Source organism: Aristolochia californica, unplaced genomic scaffold (assembly GCF_029961685.1).
Source record: "Aristolochia californica isolate CCGP_79_NKW_82.1479 unplaced genomic scaffold, dmAriCali1.0.hap1 SCAF_8, whole genome shotgun sequence".
Lineage (NCBI taxonomy): Eukaryota > Viridiplantae > Streptophyta > Magnoliopsida > Piperales > Aristolochiaceae > Aristolochia > Aristolochia californica.
In genome coordinates this window covers 8169714-8191511 of record NW_027182279.1, presented here as the reverse complement: position 1 = coordinate 8191511, position 21798 = coordinate 8169714, and the positions used below count along the sequence as shown (strand labels likewise).

Below are 21798 nucleotides of genomic sequence, written 5' to 3'. Positions count from 1 at the left end.
CACACTGAAAACGTGTCTTTACAATTTTATTGAGAATTAGGAGAGTTACAAAATATTGATTTTGTATCAAGATTGTTTGTTCTTTTGTCCATTGATATATTCACTCAACTTTACCTGATGCATAAAGGAGCCTCATTACATTTTCAAGGGTCTCAAAACCCTACAAAATGAAAGCAATGAAATTGATCATCTTCAGATGAAAAGATGGAGATAAGTAAGCCGAACCTGAAGAGTCCTGGGTACAAGGGCCAAGTTTGTGACAAGCCCACTTTCAACGACATCCCCTTCCTAGATGAAGCTACCGAGACGTACACCCTTGACTTTGACTTCTACTTCGAACTATCCAGGGATGCAGTCCACTTGAACTCAAGTTTTTGCCTAGAAAATAGATTGACTAACATAATATTTTTTTTTATATTTCAGATCACAAATAGCAGTGCATAACAAACAAAAAGTAGGTCAATGGACTTTCAGCATGAGAGAACCATCACTGAGAAGACTGACAATATCTTCAAGCTACCAGAAAATATTATTCACCACATACTCTCTTTTCTTCCATTGAAGTGTGCAGTGATGACATCAATTCAATCTAAGCAAGGGATAAACATGTGGAAACCCCTATGGATTTATAACACTATTATAGACTTGACGAGGGTAGAGTTTCTAAAAAGCCAATTTTCAAAGATCCCCTCCCTGAATGAAGTTACCAAGGTGTTCATCCTTGACCTTGACTTCTTCTTTGATCTATCCAAGGATGTAGACAACTTGAACTCAAAATTTTCAAATTGAATGCTCAACCCATCCAGCTACTACCTTGAACCATCACGTTTGTCAATGCTCAACCCAACCAGTTCAGCATCTAGACCGGTTGGGTTGAGCATTTCAATTTGAAAAACTGGATAAATCAACTTGTCAATATCTCAGGTAATGGCGGAGCTCCAGTAAAATTCTTGTTAGGGCTCCGTAGTGTTTACCTGTGATAAGCAAGCAAACGAACTTAAATGGAATTCAAATGATTTAAGAAAGCACCATTAAAGAAAAAAAACAAAGAAAGATTCAAATAGCAATGGAGAGAGCATCAAAATTGCACATTGTAAATAGATGAACCAATGAGAAAAGGCTTACAAATGGATCGATTGCAGTATAACTCTTTACAAAAATGCAAAAGAAGAAGAAGAAGAAGAAGAAGATTAAAGGAAAGACAAAACACTCTTGATTATTTTTCCCTACTCTAATCGCTCTTAAGTCTCTTTTGCTTTATATAAGTCTTGGTTACGCATTTCTAACCATAACAAACAATGCAGTCATTGAATGCGTTCGTAAAATTTGGTGTAACGAACCTGAAAATTAGTTGTTACATGTAAGACACCATGAAATTGGTTGTCACGAACATGACGACGGGGCGTGATAGATGTTGTTGACTCAGCAACCGTTTTAGGAAGGAAGCAGAAATTTAATGGCATATAACCGAACCTGACCCTTCGGTCCTATCGTAATTGGACCGGGTAAGATTAGGTCCGGTTCACTGCTTACAAAGTGATGTGAAAAAACTCAGTTATAGCAGTTAATCAAACTGCCAATTTATATCTAATGAGACAATCAAGTGCGCTCTCATGCATTGCATCTCCCATTTCCGTTTGATCACAACTATGCTGGCTTTTTCTATTTCTCTATAAAAATAAATATGACCAATTGTGGTCTGAATGATAGGTTCCCGAGGATTATTATAAATTAATTAATCAAGTTATAATATTCTATTGTTATATGATAAGTTATAGCGTAAATACATATTACGTTTGTGGTTTTAGAATCCTATTAATGATGAATTAATAATAACCAAGTCTTTAATTTATTTATTTTAATAATTACCTTCAAATATTTTGTGTTACATTGGGATAAGAATAAATCATCTGTGAGATAATAATGTAATTATGTAATAAATTATAGTTAATAATTGATATTAACTAATTACTTGATCAATAACTCTACTAGTTATTTGACAAGTCATATTACATTAACATGACTCGATCAATATATAATGTGCATCAATATGATCATGCAAATTATTATACTTTCACTAATTAATAACTTAAATCGTGAACCAATTAGTTATGATTAGTTTAGAGTTTATTTTTTTCTAATTTTTCAAGTATTTCTATCAATATACAATGAATTTATGTGTATCTCTTTAATTCATTTTTATTTTCTATTTTAAGCTAATATATAGTAAAACAATTATCAAAATGATTATATATAAGTATAATGGAACAAAATTAATAATATCAAATAAATCACTTATTTTAACTATATTAACCAGATTGATCATTTAATTATTTTAATTTAATTTAACTAAAAATATTTTACTAAATATTTTCATAAAATACTAAATAAAATTATAATATTATTTAATTAAATTTTAAAATTCTAATGTGCAATTTTTTTTAATTATTCTATTGATCAAAATCTTATCTTGTTTCACATAATAGCACTATTATACTTGGTTAAAGACTTACATAGCACTATGTTGGAAGTAAGAGGAAAAGTTAAATATAACTATATGTGAAAATAGGTGATTAATTATCTATAATTATATTTTTTCCTACTTACTCTCAATAAAATTATTTCATCGAGAATAATATCTATTTATTGATGATTGTTTAAATTCACTAAGAATAAGTGGCGATAATGTTTTTTTTACATATTCTCAATGAAATAATTTTATCGAGTATAGCATATATTTATGGGTAACTTTTTGAATTTCATCAAGAATAAGTAGATATTTCTTTATTATTTTTTTTTGTTAATGTTTCCTATTTATTCTGGGCAAAACTAATTCATTGATAAAAGAATATATTTCTCAATGATTTTTTCATTTCATTAAGAATAGTGGATTTTTTTTCCAACTAATTCTCAAATAAATTTACTTCTCCGAGAAAAGAATATATTTCTTAGAGATTGTTAATTTCACCAGTAATAAAATATTTTTTTAATTTTTAATTTCCCCTACTTTTTTTATGAAATTATTTCACCGAGAATAGCATATATTTTTAGGGGATTTTAAAAATTTTCCAATAATAAGCGTATATTTTTTGGGTTTTTTTGTTTGTTCTAACTTATTCTCGATGATTTTTTTTTAGAATAGTACATATTTTGGTATTTTTTAATTAATTTTAAAATAAATGAATTTTTTTACATTTTTATCTCACCTCTTATTCTTGGCGAAATATTTTTTCTAAAAATAATATATATTTTTTTAACAATTGAATTTCTTCAAGAATAAGTGGATTAATTTTAGTTATTTTTTTTCTATCTTTTTCTTGATGGGATAGTTTTGACTAGAATATCTTAGTGATTTTTGAATTTTATCCAGAATAATTGGTCCTCGCCAATTAGTGGGAATCTTTTTCTTGACTACATTCAAATTTCATCAAAAAATATATACTTATCACGAAAAAATTATTTTCACGGAAAAGAAAAAACTTTGAGAAACTTCAATTTCTTGTCGCATAAGAAGTTAGAGCAACTCAATTGAAGATGGCAATGAAGTACTTCTAACAAGCACACTCCTGCTTAGACTGTTTAATTTGAATGTAAGTTGAATTATGTATAGTTGTGTAGCATGAAGTCTTGTTTACTTGAATGGGACACAATCATGTTCAGGCTACATGAATAAAAAGCATATAATCAGAATAGAGAAAATGATTTTATATAGTGTTGGCCCCAAAATTCCCATTAAGATAATTTTGATGATGACAAACAATTGAATTACTAATGAAGTATGTTAAGTATGCGGTGTAGTGAAAAAGCCATATAAAAAGAATCTAGTAGCATATTCATTTGATTAACCATGGCCCATTCCAACAATCCATTAAAAGGGGAAAAAATTGCACATACTAGAAAGCACACCATCAACATCCAATAGCACCATCTAATTAAAAAGACAAATGAAGAATATTTTTTTGCAAACAAAACTAATATTAGTTCAAAAAAGGCAAGAAGAATAAATCACTCAAAAGGAGATTACTACATAGGAAGAAATCAGCTACTTTAGTTAGATAATTAAAAATTGAAGTGCCAACAATCAAAGGAGTCAAACCCATCTATAAAAGTCAAGCAAAATCAGTGAAAAAGATGAAACCCTAAAGTAAAATGACAAAATTAAGGAGTCAAGCATGTGGTGAAAACAAAGCAAGAAGAGTTGACCCATATGGAAGGAGTCGACCTCATGTCATTATGGAGAGAGCAAAACCGCAATGGGAGTCGATCATTGTACTAAAGTGCATATAGTAAGAGTCAACAACCTGGAAGGAATCCACCCCATCTGAGTAAAAAGAAAAAAGAAAAAAAAAAGGATTTGACTCTATGCAACAAAAAGTTTTGAAATAAAACAATAAATCGACCCTTATAAGGGGCAAAAGCAAGAGGAGTCAAACCCTGAAGCGGAGAGGATTCAAACTCTCGGTAGGATTTGACTACATAATCAAGCTATTAGAAGAAAAAGGACTGGAGCCCATGCTGTAGAAATTCAATTTCTTGAATATCAGGTCCAAATCCAAAAATTGTATGTTTCCAAATCATGTAAGTAACCTATAATATGTTCGGTAGCCAAATAGGAACTAATTATTATTTTTTCATAATTTTTAGACCTTTGTTTTCACCCTCTTTTTTCTAAATGTTGGAGAATTTGCTATTTAACCCAAACATGCCTCCAACGAAATTCTCTCTTCTCACAGAGAAAACCAAGCCTCCTAAGCTCTTGCACATGATTTAAGAAGTTTTTGGCTCCTATAAAACTTAAAAGGAAGTCAATTTTGATAGATTTTTTATTAAGTTAAGTAATTATGTGTTGTTTAATTGAATACTTAGATATCAGTTAATTGAACATGTGCTAAGTGATTTTAAGACCATATTTGATTCAACCATTGGATTGTGAGTAGTTGTTTTATTGACAACCATTTGAAATTACGTTTACAACCTCTTCTATTTTTAAATCATATTAATGCATGCTTGTATGTCATTTTATTGGGGCATTTGAAATGGCTTTTACTAAGTATTTAAACTTTGGGATAGCATTTCAAATCCAAGTTTATTGTGAACTAGTGCTAAGTACACTTTGAAAAATCATTCACTATAATTTATAGTGCTACTTATGGGCTATTGTTTGAAATCTATTACTTTTGAGTTGAATTGAATATGTTCCCCAACTTGCAAAGACAATCTCATATTTAAATTGAGCTGATATTTTCAAATCAACACATCTTGAGCTGCCTATATTTTCAAATAAAATAATAAATGACTATTATGAGTTATTTTCATTTTAAAATCAAGTTACTAACTATTTTAAACTACTAATTACATTGGATAGGTACCTAGGATAGATGTACCTATTTGTTTGTACCTAGATTGATAAAATTTGCCTATTGGTAGATAATTAATATTGGGTTATATGGGAAGCAAGTAATGCTTACAATTGGGTCAAACCTTCCTTAGATAAGACCATCCTCACCCCAAATTTATTTAAGATAAATTATTGTGGCTGAGGAGTTGAAGGTGGGAAGGTGTGTTTGATATTTTTTGAGTCATAAGACGTTGTGTCAGTAGGCGATGCTGAAAATCTCTTTGTGGGTCTAGATTGGTGTGCCTAATAAGTGGATGAAAATCTCTATGTTCGTCTAAGCTTGCATAGCCTAGTGAATTGATGGAAAATTTCTTTTGTGGATCTAGGCATGTATGCCTCATTAGGTGTTAAATCTAAGGGAGTGCCATTGTGAGTTGGTTGTATATATTTTTGGGCAAAGCCAACATTTTTGGGCCTTAGAGGTGATTTGCTTTGTATATTTTTGGGCAAAGCCAACATTAGTGGTTCCTTAAGATTATAAAACATCTTAGGGGGTGGACTGCAATCGGCTAGAAGGACTAAAAACCACCCTAAAAATTGTATATGTACTTTTTTTGTAATTGCTTATACGAATGCTATTGTTCATTGTGAACATAATCTATAAAATTAACCTTAGATTTTGATTTAATTAAAAACAATATGAACTAAGTAAAAGCAGTTAAAATTAAGAATAAAGGTGAAAAAATTCGACTATTTTATCAGACTAGATATACCTTAATCTGTAGATCATTTATATATTGGATTACCGGTAGTAAAATAGGAATAAATATCATCTCTTCAATGCAGCAAACAATCCTGTTGAGGAGACAAATTATAGAATAAATATTAACCCCAGAGAAGATTCATTACTATACACTGGAAACATCTTTTCAATTTTATTGAGAATTGGGAGAGTTACAAAATATTGATTTCGTATAAAAAACAACACCAATAGAATATTCATTTGTTTTTTGATCTTTGTGAGACCTACTCATTTGATCTCATGAGATTGATTGATTTGTCTGCCATAGGAGTTCAATAGCTTGAACTTGATGATATTCGATGGATGAAGAAATTTAGAAAACCGGATTGTTTGTTCTCTTGTCCATCAATATCTTCGCTCAACTTTACCTGATACATAATGGAGCCACATTAAGATTTCAAGGGTCTCAAATCCCTAAAAAAGGAAAGCAGTGAAGATTGATCATCTTCGGTTGAAGAGATGGAGATAATTAAGCCGAACCTGAAGCGTCTTGGGTACAAGGGTCAACTTTGTGACAAACCCATTTTTAGCAACATCCCCTCCCTGGATGAAGCTATTGAGATGCACACCCTTGACCTCGACTTCTACTTCAAACTATTCAGGGATGTAGTCCACTTGAACTCAAATGTTTGCCCAAAAACTAGATTGACTAACATAATACTTTTTTACTTATTTCATATCACAAATAGCAGTGAGTAACAAACAAAAAGTTAGTCAATGGACTTTCAGCATAAGAGAAACTTCACTGAGAAGACTAACAGTATCACCAAGCTACCAGAAAATATTATTCACCTCATACTCTCTTTTCTTCCATTGAAGTGTGCAGTGTTGACATCAATTCTGCCTAGACAATGGATAAGCATGTGGAAATCCCTATGAATTTACAACACCATTATAGACATGACAAGGAGTTCACAACAAATTTAAAGAGGCATATGATGTAGAAGTTGCATACCAACTTCTGCAGCTCCATACTCTTGATAAGATTGTCTCGATGACAAATACTCATCCGATCTCACAGAATGGATTGAATTTGTTAAAGAAGGAATTGGAGATTTTGTGCTTGACTTGAGTGGAAGAGTAAGGCACTCCGGCTTGACAGATGATGATGATATCAGGTGGGGGTGAATAAATTCACTGAACTTAACCTGAGGCATGAAGAAGTGTCATTATGATTTCAAGGTACTCAAATCTCTAAAAAATGAAAGTAGTAAAGATTGATTATCTTTGCCTGAAGAGATGGAGATAAGTAAGCCAAACCTGAAGAGTCATGAGTAGAAGGGTCGAGTATCTGACAAGCCAATTTTCAAAGACATCGCTCCTTGAATGAAGCTACCGAGATGCTCATTCTTGACCTCGACTTCTTCTTCGATCTATCCAGGGATGTAAACCACTTGAACTCAAGTTTTTCAAATTGAATGCTCAACCCAGTCAGCTGCTACCTTGAACCATCATGTTTGTCAAATTGAATGCTCAACCCAACCAGTTCAGCCTCTAGACTGGTTGGGTTGAGCATTTCAATTTGAAAAACTGGATAGTTCTACTTGTCAATATCTCAGGTAGTAGCGGAGCCTCAGTAAAATTCTTTTCAGGACTCCTTAGTGTTTATCTGTGACAAGCAAGCAGACGAACTTTAATGGAGTTCAAATGATTTAAAAAAGCATCATTAAAGAAAAAAAACAAAGAGGCTTCAAATATCGATGGAGAGAGCATCAGAATTGCACATTTTAAAAAGATGAATAAATAAGAAAAGGCTTACAAATGGATCAATTGTAGTACAGGAATCCAGTCTCTTAGCCAAAAAAAGGGATCACAACTTTGAATAGCTATGATGTTCCTTTTATTTACTGCAATTCTCTACAAAAACGCAAAAGAAGAAGAAGATGAAGGAAAGACAAAACACTCTTGATTCTTTTTCCCCTACTCTCATCGTTCTTAAGTCTCTCCTGCGTTATATAACTCTTGTTTACACATTTATGACTATAACAAACAATGTATTCATTGAATGTGCTCCTAAAATTGGTTGTAACAAACCTGAAAATTAGCTATAACTTGTAAGACATTAAGAAATTGGTTGTCGCAAACCTGATGATGGGGCGTGACAGATCTTGTTGTGTCAACAACCATTTCTGGATGGAAGCAGAAAGTGCCATTAGGCAGACAGCCACATGGATCAGTGCTGGCAGAATCGGACCTGACCCGTAGGTCCTATAGTAATTGGACCGGGTAAGATTAGGTCGGGTTCAATCCTTACAAATTGATGTGAAATCCCTAAAAAAACTCGTCTTTCAAAGACAACCGGTCTAAAAACTCCGTTGTTGTGACAAGCTAATTCGTATAGGAACAAAGTATAAGACATAGCATTGAGGCTTCCAAAAAATCATCGACGTCAACAAAGGTCCAAACACACTTTGAATGTTAAAAGCTATGAGAGAAGCTTGTTGTTGCCAAACAAATTTCAAGGAGAAAAGTTCGACGTCTGAGCCGAGCAAGTGTCTTGTGTGATTGGCATTTAAGCAATACTTGAAATTTCCAGTCGATTATTCTGATCGTTGAGCAAAGCATAAAATTTGAAACCGTTATCTACTTCGGTCATTCTAGGTTTGGTTTCTATGATCGCCAATGTTCGAATTATCGCAAGACAGCTTTCTTTTCACCTTGTTTGTACTGTTTCCGTCCTCTTTGTTTTTCACAAAACTCTTATCAAAATTTCTTTTTATAGTTTCCTGGATTGTTTAAGCAGATCAGAGTTAAACGATGGACCAATCAATAGTGATTTATATGGTTGCGTAAGGGCACTGTATAATTAATTTTCATAAGTGGCTATAAGTCGAGTGAGGGGGTAAGTGGGGGACTTGCTGCTGGTGTAAACCCGAAGAAATTTTATCCCTCTAGGAAAATTTACTCCACCTGAGAGCTCATTTTTTCTCTGCTGGAGGTAGTGGAAAATGATGAGACCTTCAGGGCACTTGTTGTTCCCGACTAACCCTGCCTGCATCGCTACCTCAAGATGTCCACGCTCATTCAAGCCTTTACGCTTTTCCACATTACAAGGCGCTAAGGATGCACTCCGCAATGACAAACATTTTGCAGAGAGAATCATCAGTCTCCTCCAACACAACAATTGGCAGCTTCTTATGACCTCCTCAGACATTCCAATAAAGTTAAACCCGGAAATGATACAATGTGTCCTTCGCCAAAAACAGGTAAATGACCCGAAACTCCTCTTGAGTTTCTTCCACTGGTCCTAGTCTCATATGGGTCTCCCGCAAACATTAACTTCTCTTTCAACACTTGCTGTAAATCTATGTAACGCCTGTTTGTTTGGTCCTGTAAATGGTATCTTAGAGCAAATGATTGCCACCCACTTGGGCAATTCACATGTGGATGCTAATGCGAACTCAATCTTATATAGCTATAAAGACTGTAAAGAATCCAACCCTCTTGTGTTTGATATATTGATAGATACATACAAGAAAATTGGTATGCTAGAAGAAGCTGCAAACTCAGTGCTAGTAATGGGAAATGAAGGACTTACACGAAGTATAAGGTGTTTAAACTCTCTTCGGGTGCACTGGACCCACTCTCCCCATCACTAGCATCTCTACACTGCACTGTGGCCTCTGGTAGGTCATCCAATCTAAAAAAGTTGGACTCCTGAGGAGCTGCTTCAGCAACTGTATTGGACTTGTCCTTGTATACAATCTTCTCATTGAAGATCATATTCTTGCTTCTTATAATCTTTCGGCTCTTATACCAGTTTTTAGGAAAAAATCGTTGATGACAACAAGACAAGTAACAAGTAATCATGCACGACACAATATTTTACGTGGTTCAGAAAATTGCCTACGTCCACTGGAGCTGTATAGGATTTTATAGATCAGTTGAAGAATCACAATACAGTATGGTTCTCACACCAGAAATACAACCCGAGAGAGTCTTCTCTCTATTTCGTCTCAATGAGTTTCGGTGAGACCGAAACTTCTCCCCGCTTCGTCTTCCTAGTCCACACACAGGCACCGATACGAAATCCCGAGGGATTTCTATAAACCTCTCAATTCCAGTAAGTCCTAGACTCTGTTCTTCTGACTACAGCGTCGAATAGCAGCACCGGTAACGGCCATAGCAACGGCAACAAACTGTAACTCCTGCAACGGCGAAGGCAACATTGTCGTTCTTCTCGAGTCTCTCTTTATGCCGAGAGACTCTGTTTTGTACTCTGTTTCTATTTCAGAAACAAAGTTGAAGTCCCGCCCTACAGCACCAGCAACGGCGACACCAGCAGCATCGCACAGCAGCACCGGCATCGGCGTCCAACCAACAGAGTGCCTGTTAAATCTTGCCTTTTCTATACTTTTTTGCCACTTTCCAGTTTCCACTCCAACTCGCAAGTCGCCACGCAATGCATGAAAGAGCACATGCAGTTTGCCAACAATGAGGTGACTTGCCATTCCCGGTCGACACCCCAAAGTGTGTAACATACCTACCTTGTTCCCGTCAAAAATATTTTCAAAATATATTCTATGTGCCATCGCCCCCTCTTTGTCTAAGAAAACGAGAAATCACAAAAAATAAAACAAATTATGATTATTCTCAATAGTGAACAAACAATGAAATACGAGACTCTCTACGCGTAACATCCCTGTTTTGGCAATAGAGACGAAGTCTTCTGGTTGAGGGACTCTGTTCGTACACCATCTCTGTTTCGGCAACAGAGTCGTGTGCAGTGGACCAGACTCCATAGTCCTGAACAAAGACATCTCACTTGAAATTTTTTCACGTCTACCCAAGAAATGACGGCTCAAGTGCGAAGCTATTTTAAAGAAATGACATAATATGATCAAGAAAGTTAGCTTCTTTCACTGCCAAATCAATTGACTTCGGTTTAGTCTATCTCAAATACTACAAGTATGGCTTCATACGTGACTGTATGTTTCGTCGCTTGGATGACAAAGGAGCACTCACGCTCCAAGACTCCCTCATCTTCCCTTCACATCAGAACATCAAGAATATGGGTTCATGCAATGGGGTCATCTTCTAGTGCAATAAAATCCACACTAATCTCAAACTCAGTTACTATCTCTACAATCCAATTACCAAGTATCTCATGACTCTTCCTCCACTTCCTCCTTTCATAATGGCCCATGACCCCTTTGATAGTTGTTTCCCTTTTTTAGGTTTAACCCATTATTAGGTAGTTTCCCATAGATATAAGGATAGTGAGCCTAAGTTTGGATTATACGTTAAATGGAATTTGGTCTAGAAACAAGCCTGAGTTTTCTCCATCAACGGGTTTCTCTGCAAATTCCTGGAATTTTGTCTACCATGACTGAAGGTATGCATCTTGGGTTTCCGATTTTCTTTTTATGAATTGTATATTGCTTTAGAAATTCTGATTTTCATTTGGAATCTCTCATCTTGATTACAATTCCATTATTTATTTATTTTTGTAAAATGTTGTCTATGTTTTTATTCTGCCGTAAAAAAAATAAAAATTTATGTGTTGTTTTCGTGTAGAGGAGGATGTAGCCTTACGATGAGGCCTTATGAGGCCCGCGCTTCTTCGATCGCCAATGGTGGCACGTGTGACTGTCAATACATTGTGTGCCTATTGGATCTCAATCACGTTGGTGCTCCTTGGCTAGACAGCGTCCAAGAGAGGCAATGATGTTTCCGAACAGCGTTCCCGGCCTGATAGGATGACTGCATTGGTGCGTCAGAGTAGGTTGCACTTAGTGCGCTGGAGGTGTCGGCATGTTAGTGGGAACAGATGCTCCCGAGGGAAGAAAATGCACACAGCAATCTGTCAGCCGTCATTCGGGTCTACAAAGGGGATCATCGATGAGGGGAGTCGAACGACAGGGCTCATTGTGTGCGCTGGTGTCGAACCATCGACGTTTTGTGTGCATTTTATTCCCGACTCCCGGTTGGTCCCATTCCTCACTTCCAGTCACCTGGAGACAGGCGTTGCACACAACTGATTCTCGATCAAGAAACATTGCTTCAGTGGGTGGCAATGAACACCAGAATTTGCATCAAAGCGCAGCCAAGAGGAGTAGTCACAAAGCACAGAGAGAGAGACGTTGTAATGGAAGCTTGTGTACACCGACGTGTTGCACTCGTCGGACGCACACCGGTGACAATAGCACCAGAGGAAGGAGACGGTGGTGTGGGGATGGTGAGTAGAGTCCCGAACAAACGAGACGCCAGGCTATGAGCAGCCGAGAGCAGCACGAGCGAACATAGCAGAGACCTGTGCTTTGTGCGCCAGTGTTCCGTGCTCTCATTGGAGCGCAGCCAAGGCTTGGAGCACGACATTGTGCTCGCCGGCTGTCCCGCACCACTATACGCACAAGAGCACAAAACGTGCTCATGGCCCATCCAAGCCCAGAGTTATCATTGGATACATTTAATTCATATATAAATAATAGGAAAAATTGAATATTTTAGTTTTCATTCTTTTTCAGTTTAGTACATATGGATTAAATAATTGGAAATGCATATATGAATGTTTAATATGCATGTGTTAGTTAATTTTTTTCTGTATAAAAATTTATTTTGTTTTTATGCATACTTCTTCTATGCATATTATGATCGACCTAAATATAAGAAATTAATAATTGGCATAAATTTTAGTCAATTATTTTGATGTAATATTTTGTTTACATTTGAATAATTAAGTAATAACCACAACATTCTTAATTAAGAAAAATGTCTAGTGACATTAAGTTTAGTCACATAAAGTTAATGACATACAAACTTGAGAATAACCATGGAAAGCTTATAATTTAACCTCACGTAGTAATTGTTATATTTAAGTGATTAATTTGGATTGGATAAAAACATTTAAAACAATTGGTTAGTCGCCCACAACAATAGAAAATTCGTTTAGAGATAAATTTATGATGCCAATATAAAGTGATGTAAATTGTTTATGTGTTATAATCTAAGCCTAATCACATGTTGATTTATTTGTTTGAATTTATTTACGTGGGTAAATATTCAATTTACTGTTCCATTGGATGTTTTAGTAAGCATTGTTGTTTATTTTGTTATTCTTCAAACTTTATATGTTCCGAATTTTGATTCCTCCAATATTATTCCTCTGAATGGTAATAATTAAGCTCTTTGTTGGTCATTTCATCTATTAAATAGCACTGACATATATGACTCTTTCATTAGCAAAGTCATCACATTTTCTCTTGGTTGGTCATATATGACTCTTTCATATCAGCTCTTCATCTCATGTTCTATTTCTTTTTTATAAGATTAACTTATTAGACTCAAGTTGATAAAGTACTGACACATTTTAGGTTATTCAATTTTTTGTTCTTTATGAAATCCTCTGGTAATGTCATGAGTTACTTTAGCACAAATGAGGAGAACCATGCTTTTAGTTCATGTTATGAAGTTATAATTGGATATCTTATTTTTATGCTATGTTTTATTTTCTATTTGTTTTATTTGAGTAATTAATAATATTAGGCATAGGAATTGATTCATAAAATATTAAGAGAGAAAACAATTAATTGATTGTATAATGAGTACATTGTTTCTCTATTTATAATAGAGAAAACTCACAGAATCAAAATGAAATTAAACCTACCCATGTTCCACTTACAACTTGAAGAGAACTCCTAATATGAAACAAAGTAAATCAATATTACAAAATACTGATAAAATCAATAGATTTCTTATGTAAGATTCTATCCCATGAGACTCAAATAAGACTTTGTCCTACTAATTCTTCCACCATGAGATTCCTTTACCATGAAAATCATATTAGACTCTTCCATTTTGCTTCTGCAACACTCCCCTCAAATTGGAGCTGCTAACTTTTGCATGAAAAGAAATTTTCATCTACTGTCCTCCTCCATACTTAGGTGTTCTTTATTTCTAAAAAAACAAATTTACCACCACTACTTCTCAACACCTCTTCTTTTGAACTTCTCCTTCTACTTCTCTCCATTAAGTGACCCTTTCCTTTTAAAGAGGCCCCAATTGTACATAGAAAATATGAGAGAAGGAAGCATCCGTCCAGCCAAACGATAAAACTTCATATTCCTTTCAAAATGGTCTATGTTTGAAAAAAGACTCCTTTCAATTTCAAAGGCAGACAAGCCCAATTTTTTGTGCATGAAAAAAAGAAAGTGTATTAACTATTTTAATGGTAGCTCACAAAAATATACTACTTTGGTGAATAAAAAAGCTTAACTCACTCTGACTATTGGGTGCACTCTTGTTCTATGTAGGTAGTGGAAGTATAGCCAGTGCTCTAAAGTGATAAAAAAATATGAAATTAAAAAAATACAAGAAGTTTGAAAAGAACAAAAAAAAGACCTTTGAAAATAAGGGAAACTTCTTTGCATAAAATGAAGATGGTTTACACTCGTGGGTACAAAGCCTACTTATATGCAAACTAGGGATAAGAATCCTTATCCCTTCATCTTACATGGATCAGTATGATCTTCCCACCTAAGTACGAGGTTTACCCCTTTATTTAAATTCAAACTTGGCATTATCACAAATGTCTAAATAAGCTCATAAAATATAATTCAAGAGCATTTGAATCGATCCGAGTTAAAATTTTAAATTTTAAATGAGACAAAGAAATTGATAGCCAACCTCTACAGTTTGAATGCACGCGCGCCACTCACCTACACACATGCCTTGCCTATGTGGCTCACCCCCGCACCTCAGCTACATCCTCACCCACGCCTAGGTGGGGGGCAAGGGTTGGGTTGTGATTAATTAAATAACACATTTAATGTAATACATAACTATCTTGATCATATCTAATACTAATTAATTAATGACATTATGTATTTACTAATCATATAATTACTGATTAAGTAAGAAATAATTAAATACCCAATGATTTCTGCTAATTAATCGCCCAAGTGACATATTTAATGTAATAAATAATCAATTATTTAATAGAAAAGTAGTAATAACTTACTTATCTAATTAATTAAACACATTCTAGTTATATAATTAGGATGGGTGACTTCCTGAGAAGTCCTCGTGTTGCACCCCTTTTTGCCCTATTTTCCACTGCCATCAGCTATTTTCTCCCTCACAATGCTGCGGTTAGGGGTGACAAAACATATTTGTATATATATATATATATATATATATATATATATATATATATATTTTACGGTTTGAAACTTTCGGGTAGAAGAGAAGGGGGGAAAAAGGAAAAAAAAAGAATGATTTTGTTTAGTTTTCCCTTATTAATGCAGTTCGCTACACTTTCGACACGGACGGTGAATGTTTTATTCTTTAATCCAACAACATAGCACTCCTATTTTATTTTTTATATCTCGATTTTTGCATAAGATTATAATATTTTTTTTTATGTAGGGAATGTGGAAAAGACCGACAGAACACGGGGGGATTGTGAAGTCGAGGAAGGGATTGGCAGGATGGAGAGGGTAACAACAACAAGTGTGATCATACTAGCACCAATGCACCAGATCCCATCAGACCTCAGAAGTTAAGCGCGCTTGGATGAGACTAGTACTAGGATGGTTGACCTCTTAGGAAGTCCTCGTGTAGCACCCCTTTTTCCCCATTTTTCCTTTGCCACCAACTAATTTCTCCCTCGCAATGCTACTGTTAGGGGCGGCAAAACATATTTGTATATATAGTTTGTTTTCTTTTTTAACAATTCAAAACGTTTGGTAGAAGAGAAGATGGGAAAAAAGAAAAAAAAGGACAATTTTGTTTTATTTTCCGTTATTAATGTAGTTTTGTTCAGTTTCAACACGGTTGATGAATGCTTTATTCTTTAAGCCAACGACAAAACACTTATAATTTTTTATATCCTGATTTTTGTTGAAGATTTTAATTTTTAATTTTATTTTATGGAGGGAATATGGAAAAGACCAACAAAATACGGGGGGAGAGGGAAGATGGGGAAGGGATTGGTAGGATGGAGAGGGAAACACAAATGGTTGCGATCATACCAACACTAATGCATTGAATCCCATCAAAACTCTGAAGTTAAAAGTGTTTTGGCGATTGTTGTACTTGGATGGGTGGCCTCCTAAGAAGTCCTCTTGTTGCACCCCTTTTTACACTTTTTTCCTTTGCCACCAGTTAATTTCTCTAATATTGAGGTTAGGGCAACAAAATGTATTGGTATATATAGTTTGTTTCTTTTTTAACGGTTTGAAATGTTCTGGTAGAAGAGAAGAGGGAAAAAACTACGATTTTGTTTTGTTTTCCATTGTTAATGTAGTTCGGTTAAGTTTTGACATGGCCAGAGAACGTTTTATTTCTTTAATCCAATGACATAGTATTTTTTTAATTTTTAATATCTTGATTTTTTCTTAAGATTTTAATTTTTTATTTTATTTTATGGAAAGAATGTGGAAAAGACCGATAGAACACGGGGGAAGAGGGAAGCCAAGGGATTGGTAGAATGGAGATGGTAAAAAAAATCAGTTTCTATTCTCTTTCTCCAATGAACTAACCCATCAGATCAGAAAATAGTTTTTAGATATGAAGAAGATTGAATTTTTAGCATAAATGATGCTAATGCTGACAAATTTCAGATCACCTTTGAGCTCACTCTTCGGAAAACAACACACAAAGTAATTGACATCAGTTCTAATAGGAGGGGTTAGTCAACTCACGCAGGAGATGAAGTTCAACCATATTACTCAGTTCATCTCCTGACATTGTTAGTGGAACACTAGCACATGATTCATGTTGATGAATCAGAGGAACCCAAAAATCATCTCTACGGTTTAATTTTGGGAATTCAGATTTTGTAGAATATTGAGAATCATCCGGATGAAGAGAGTGGGATGCCTTGAACCCTCGTCAAATTTTTTCATTTCAGTCTCTCTTCTGCACTCTTCCCTCTCTCGGTCTAATTCTTCTTTAGTCTCTTCTTCCTCCGAAATTGTTTTCCTCGCTCTCATCCTCCATCTCCCTTCTCCCATCTCCCTCTCGTTGCGAACGTCCTCTCGGCATCCCACTCCCTTCTCCCTGTAGCTATTCTCTCTTCGCCCAAAATACCTCCTGATTTCGTTTGATTTCTCCCCATTTCAATTTTCTTTGATTTTTTATATTTCGCCATTGATTTCTTCAATTCTACTTCGATTCGGCTTCGATTTCACCCATCGACTACGGTTTTCCCAAAATTTAAGAAGGTATGCCTATACCCTGACTTTTATTATTATTTTAGTGTTGTATTTGATTTAATTTTAATTTTTGTGCGTAATGTGTATTAATTGTTGCTTAATTGTGGGATTTAGGTTGAGGTTTATGGTTCAATTTTGTCTTCATAGGGTTTAATTTCGGGATTAGGGTTAGGGTTTAGTGTATTTAGAGTTTGGTGCTTGGTATTTTAGGGTTTAGGTTTAGGGTTTATTGTATTTTTAGGGTTTAGTCTTTTTTTTTTTTAATTTTTTAGGGTTCTCAGTGTTTGGGTTTTAGTGCTTTTAGTGGTTTTAAGGTTAGGGTATAGGATTTAGGTTCTGGTTCTAGAATTAGGGTTTAGGGTTAATAGGGTTTAGGGTGTTGAGTCCAGTTCAAACAATGTTGAGTCGCCTACAAAGGTGTCCATTAGCCAACGAAACCCGACCCCCATCACTAACGAGGTACAGTTTGTAGTGACTGTGAAATCATATGGTGCTCTACCAGGGATGTTCGGTAAATTTGGACTTGATATGCGTGTTTTTGCAGTGTTTAGTGTATCTACAATAGAAATAGTTTGGTTAATTTTGAAATGCCTTAGAATGTTGTTGAAAATTATTGAAGTGCTATAGAATGATTTTACTATGTGGAGAGGAGATTCAGGTGTTATAAATATCCACCACTTGGTATTTTATTTTTTGGTTTGATGAGGACCATCTCGGATTTAGATTATAAACGGCTATAAGAAAACCACAAATTGCTCGATATTATGATATTTGGATCTTCGAAGAAGACAACAAAATGTTCAATCTCTTGGTCGAATAGGTCAATATAGGGAACAAGTTGCCCAACAGGGTTTGGAAGCATGAGGTATATATGGACCGTCGCCTGAACGTCCCAACTACAATACCCCAAGATTTAGCTTTCCTTGCATTCAATATAGCTTTTTTCTGAGCTTCTTTCATCCCATTGAGATCATATTCTTCCAAGAAGAAAACTTTGAGATATAGATCATAACAAAATGCCCTAATATGGGGATTTCTATCATAAATGCCTCTAGATGGAATCTACCATCTGCAACAAATACAACAACATCAACTGCACCACTATTAGGAATTGTAGGAGATGCACTTCCCTTGAAGACAAAGGGTTAGATTGTGGAACAATGATATCAATACCAAAGTCAGCTAAAGCAGTTTTAACAGCTCTCACAACTACTAAGAATTGAATGGTCCCTGCCACTGCAATCTTTTTGTCACAAAAAACGCTTTAATTGTATTAATGATATGGTCTACACCAATTTTTATTTCAACGAAAACATATAAAGCAAGGATTTTGGTGTAATCTATTGGGACTAAACAGCTATGCCCGTAATGGATCAAAAGATCTAGAAAAATCATCCACATAGCAACATGCCCCATATGTGATGTCAACCAGAATAAAGCACTCATCAACAAAAGCAAAGGTTTCAAAAATGTCGGAAAGAACAAGTGAGTACATGAGGAGACCTTCGGGGAATTGAATAGTGACCCTTTTGGGGGTTTATTTATCACCCAAATGCCTAACCGACCTACATTTTTTCACGCCAAAAATCTTTTAAAAATTGATTCTCTATGCATGTATAATGTCCCTCGCCCACTCATTGTCAAAGAGATCACAAAAAAACAACAAATTATGATTTTTTTGTAGTGACTACTTTGCTTCAAAGTGAGATAGTAGTATATTGCCTACATCTTCAAAAATGGCCTGATCCCAATGTTTATTGATTTTCAACAAGCCTATTCATAAACTACTTGGCAATCTCTCTTGGTTCTACCCATTGTCACTCTCCTTATCAGCTCTTTGTTGGTCATCTTCTTCTATGACATAGCACTGACATATATGACTCTTTCATTAGCAAAGTCATAACATTTTCTCTTGGTTGGTCATATATGACTCTTTCATATCTGCTTTTCATCTCATGTTAGATTTCTTTTTTATAAGATTAACTTATTAGACTCAAGATGATAAAGTACTGACACGTTTTTGGTTATTCTATTTGTTGTTCTTCATGAAATCCTCTGGTAATGTCATGAGTTACATTAGCACAAATGAGGAGAACCATGCTTTTAGTTCATGTTATGAAGTTATAATTAGATATCTTAGTTTTATACTATGTTTTATTTGCTATTTGTTTTATTTGAGTCATTAAAAATATTAGGCGTAGGAATTGATTCTTAAAATATTAAGAGAGAAAAAAAATTGATTGATTGTATAATGAGTACATTGTTTCTCTATTTATAATAGAGACAACTCACAAAATCAAAATAAAATTAAACCTATCCACTTAAAACTTGAATAGAACTAATACGAAACAAAGTAAATCACTATTACAGAAAACTGATAGAATCAAAAGATTTCTTATGTAAGATTTCTTATTTAATGTAATAACTAATAAATTATTTAATCGAATAGGTAGTAATTACTTAATTATCTAATTAAGTGACCACATTCTTATTATATAATTAACTAATTAATTTGTTTTGTAGGATTAATGGAGTTTGTAAGAACCACAATGACATACTATTTGATGATTGTTAATACTAGTTAATTAGAATAATATAATTACTAATTAAATAAGTGTTGATTAGGTAAGAAAATAATTAAAAACCCATGATTTGTGGTAGTAAATTGGCCAATTGACCTATTTAATGTAATAAATAATCAATTATTTAATTGAATAGGAAGTAATTACATAATTATTTAATTAATGGAACACATTCCAATGGAGTTGGTACGAAGAACTAGAATAATTTACTATTTGACTGCAACTAATACTAGTTGATTTAAGTTGATTTATTTATATTTAATACATTTACTGTCTGAATAATTACTGATTTGGTAAGAAAATAATCAATTACATGATGATTTGTGGTAATTAACTAGCCAATTGATATAATTAATTATATAACTAATCAACTATTTAATCAAACATGCAGGACTTACTTAATTAACTAATTAATATAACATTTTCTATTTATATAATTAAATAATTATTTTATTATTAATTGATTCAAATAATTTTTTTAGTTTTATTAGTTATTTTTTATTTTAATGACTAATTAGTTTTCCTACCATTATTATTTTTTTCTATGTTCACTTTTTATTATTATTTTATTTTTTATTGTTTTTATAATCCTTATTTTCCCTTTTGTATTTTAAATTGTATTATTTTTGTATTTTTCCTTTAATCTTTTCTTCTTTAGTTTTTTTATATTTGCCCATGTCAACAGAGCTTGTCCAAATGGCGCCACATCAGCATGTCCATTAAGGAAAGAGGAAAGAGGAAAGAGGAAAGATAATGGGGAAAGGAGGAGTTTTAGGTTTTAAAGGATGGACTGGCATGGTGCTATATGGACAAGCTTTACTATGTGGGAAGTTGACGGATCGTATGAGGATTCCAAAGGTTGAAATCAGATAATTTGGGAAAAAGTTTAAAAAGTCATTATTCAGGTAAATAAAAATTTTAAATCCAATATTCGAGTACAATTCCTTGAAATATAATAAAAATAATAATAATTTTCCACAAAATTCGTCTTATTACATGAGTTGCTAATTGGGTGTAATTAGATTGGACAACAACAACCTTCATGTAGGGCATATTGAGTGAGAATTTCTTAAAACCACTAAAATTTCAAATTTTGATCAATTCATTTTCTATAATTTTTGTGAGAAAATTTTACTTTTGTGCAATGGTACCCCACCTACAAAGTAATATTTAATTAATCTATCTATAATTACATAAAAAAATTAAAGATACAACAATTCAAAGTAATATTTAATGAATTTCTTCTCTTGAATGTCGTAGATTAAAATATAATTTTATTTATTGAGAATTATGGTTCAATTGCATAATTCTGAACTTTTTTCAATCAATCCTTTTACTTTTTCTACGTAGCAGAACAAGGTGCATCTATAGATAACAAAAATTTAAAATACTAGCGCTAGTCCTACATCATGACTTAAAAACTATCAACTGTGAAATCTCCAGTCAGCAAAATATCAAAGAAAGTAGAGCTCCATGTTTAGCAAGTATTACGTAAAAGGAAACTCTAGGGAAACAAGGATTCCTAATCAGACTAGAAAAGGTAGCCTCTTCGATTTATATATAACTGAGATAGAACTTGCTCTCTTTTGCCTTGTAGCATTGCCGGATCATACCATCTTCCTTTAGTCCACGTTTTCCATCTTTGTTGTCAGATCTTGCTCTATTCTTGCATCTTGGGGATCGACCTACTACTCTTATATTGTTTTAATGGAGGTCAGCTTGCCCGAAGACTATTAGGGAAAAATCGTCGATGACAACAAGACCAGTAACAAGTAATCAGGCACGACACAATATTTTACCTGGTTCTACAAATTGCCTATGACCATGGGAGATGTAGATGATTTTATAGAAAAATTGAAGAAGCACAATACAGTCTGTTTCTCACACAAGAAATACAACCCGCGAGAGTCTTCTCTCTAT

At 34.0% G+C, this 21798-nt stretch overlaps 2 pseudogenes; both read left to right on the top strand.

The window, feature by feature from the left end:
* The first annotated feature begins 15588 nt into the window (after positions 1–15588).
* On the top strand, positions 15589–15707 carry LOC137939645 (5S ribosomal RNA; annotated as a pseudogene).
* A 390-nt stretch (positions 15708–16097) lies between these two features.
* LOC137939644 (5S ribosomal RNA) lies at positions 16098–16216 on the top strand (annotated as a pseudogene).
* Positions 16217–21798: the final 5582 nt, after the last annotated feature.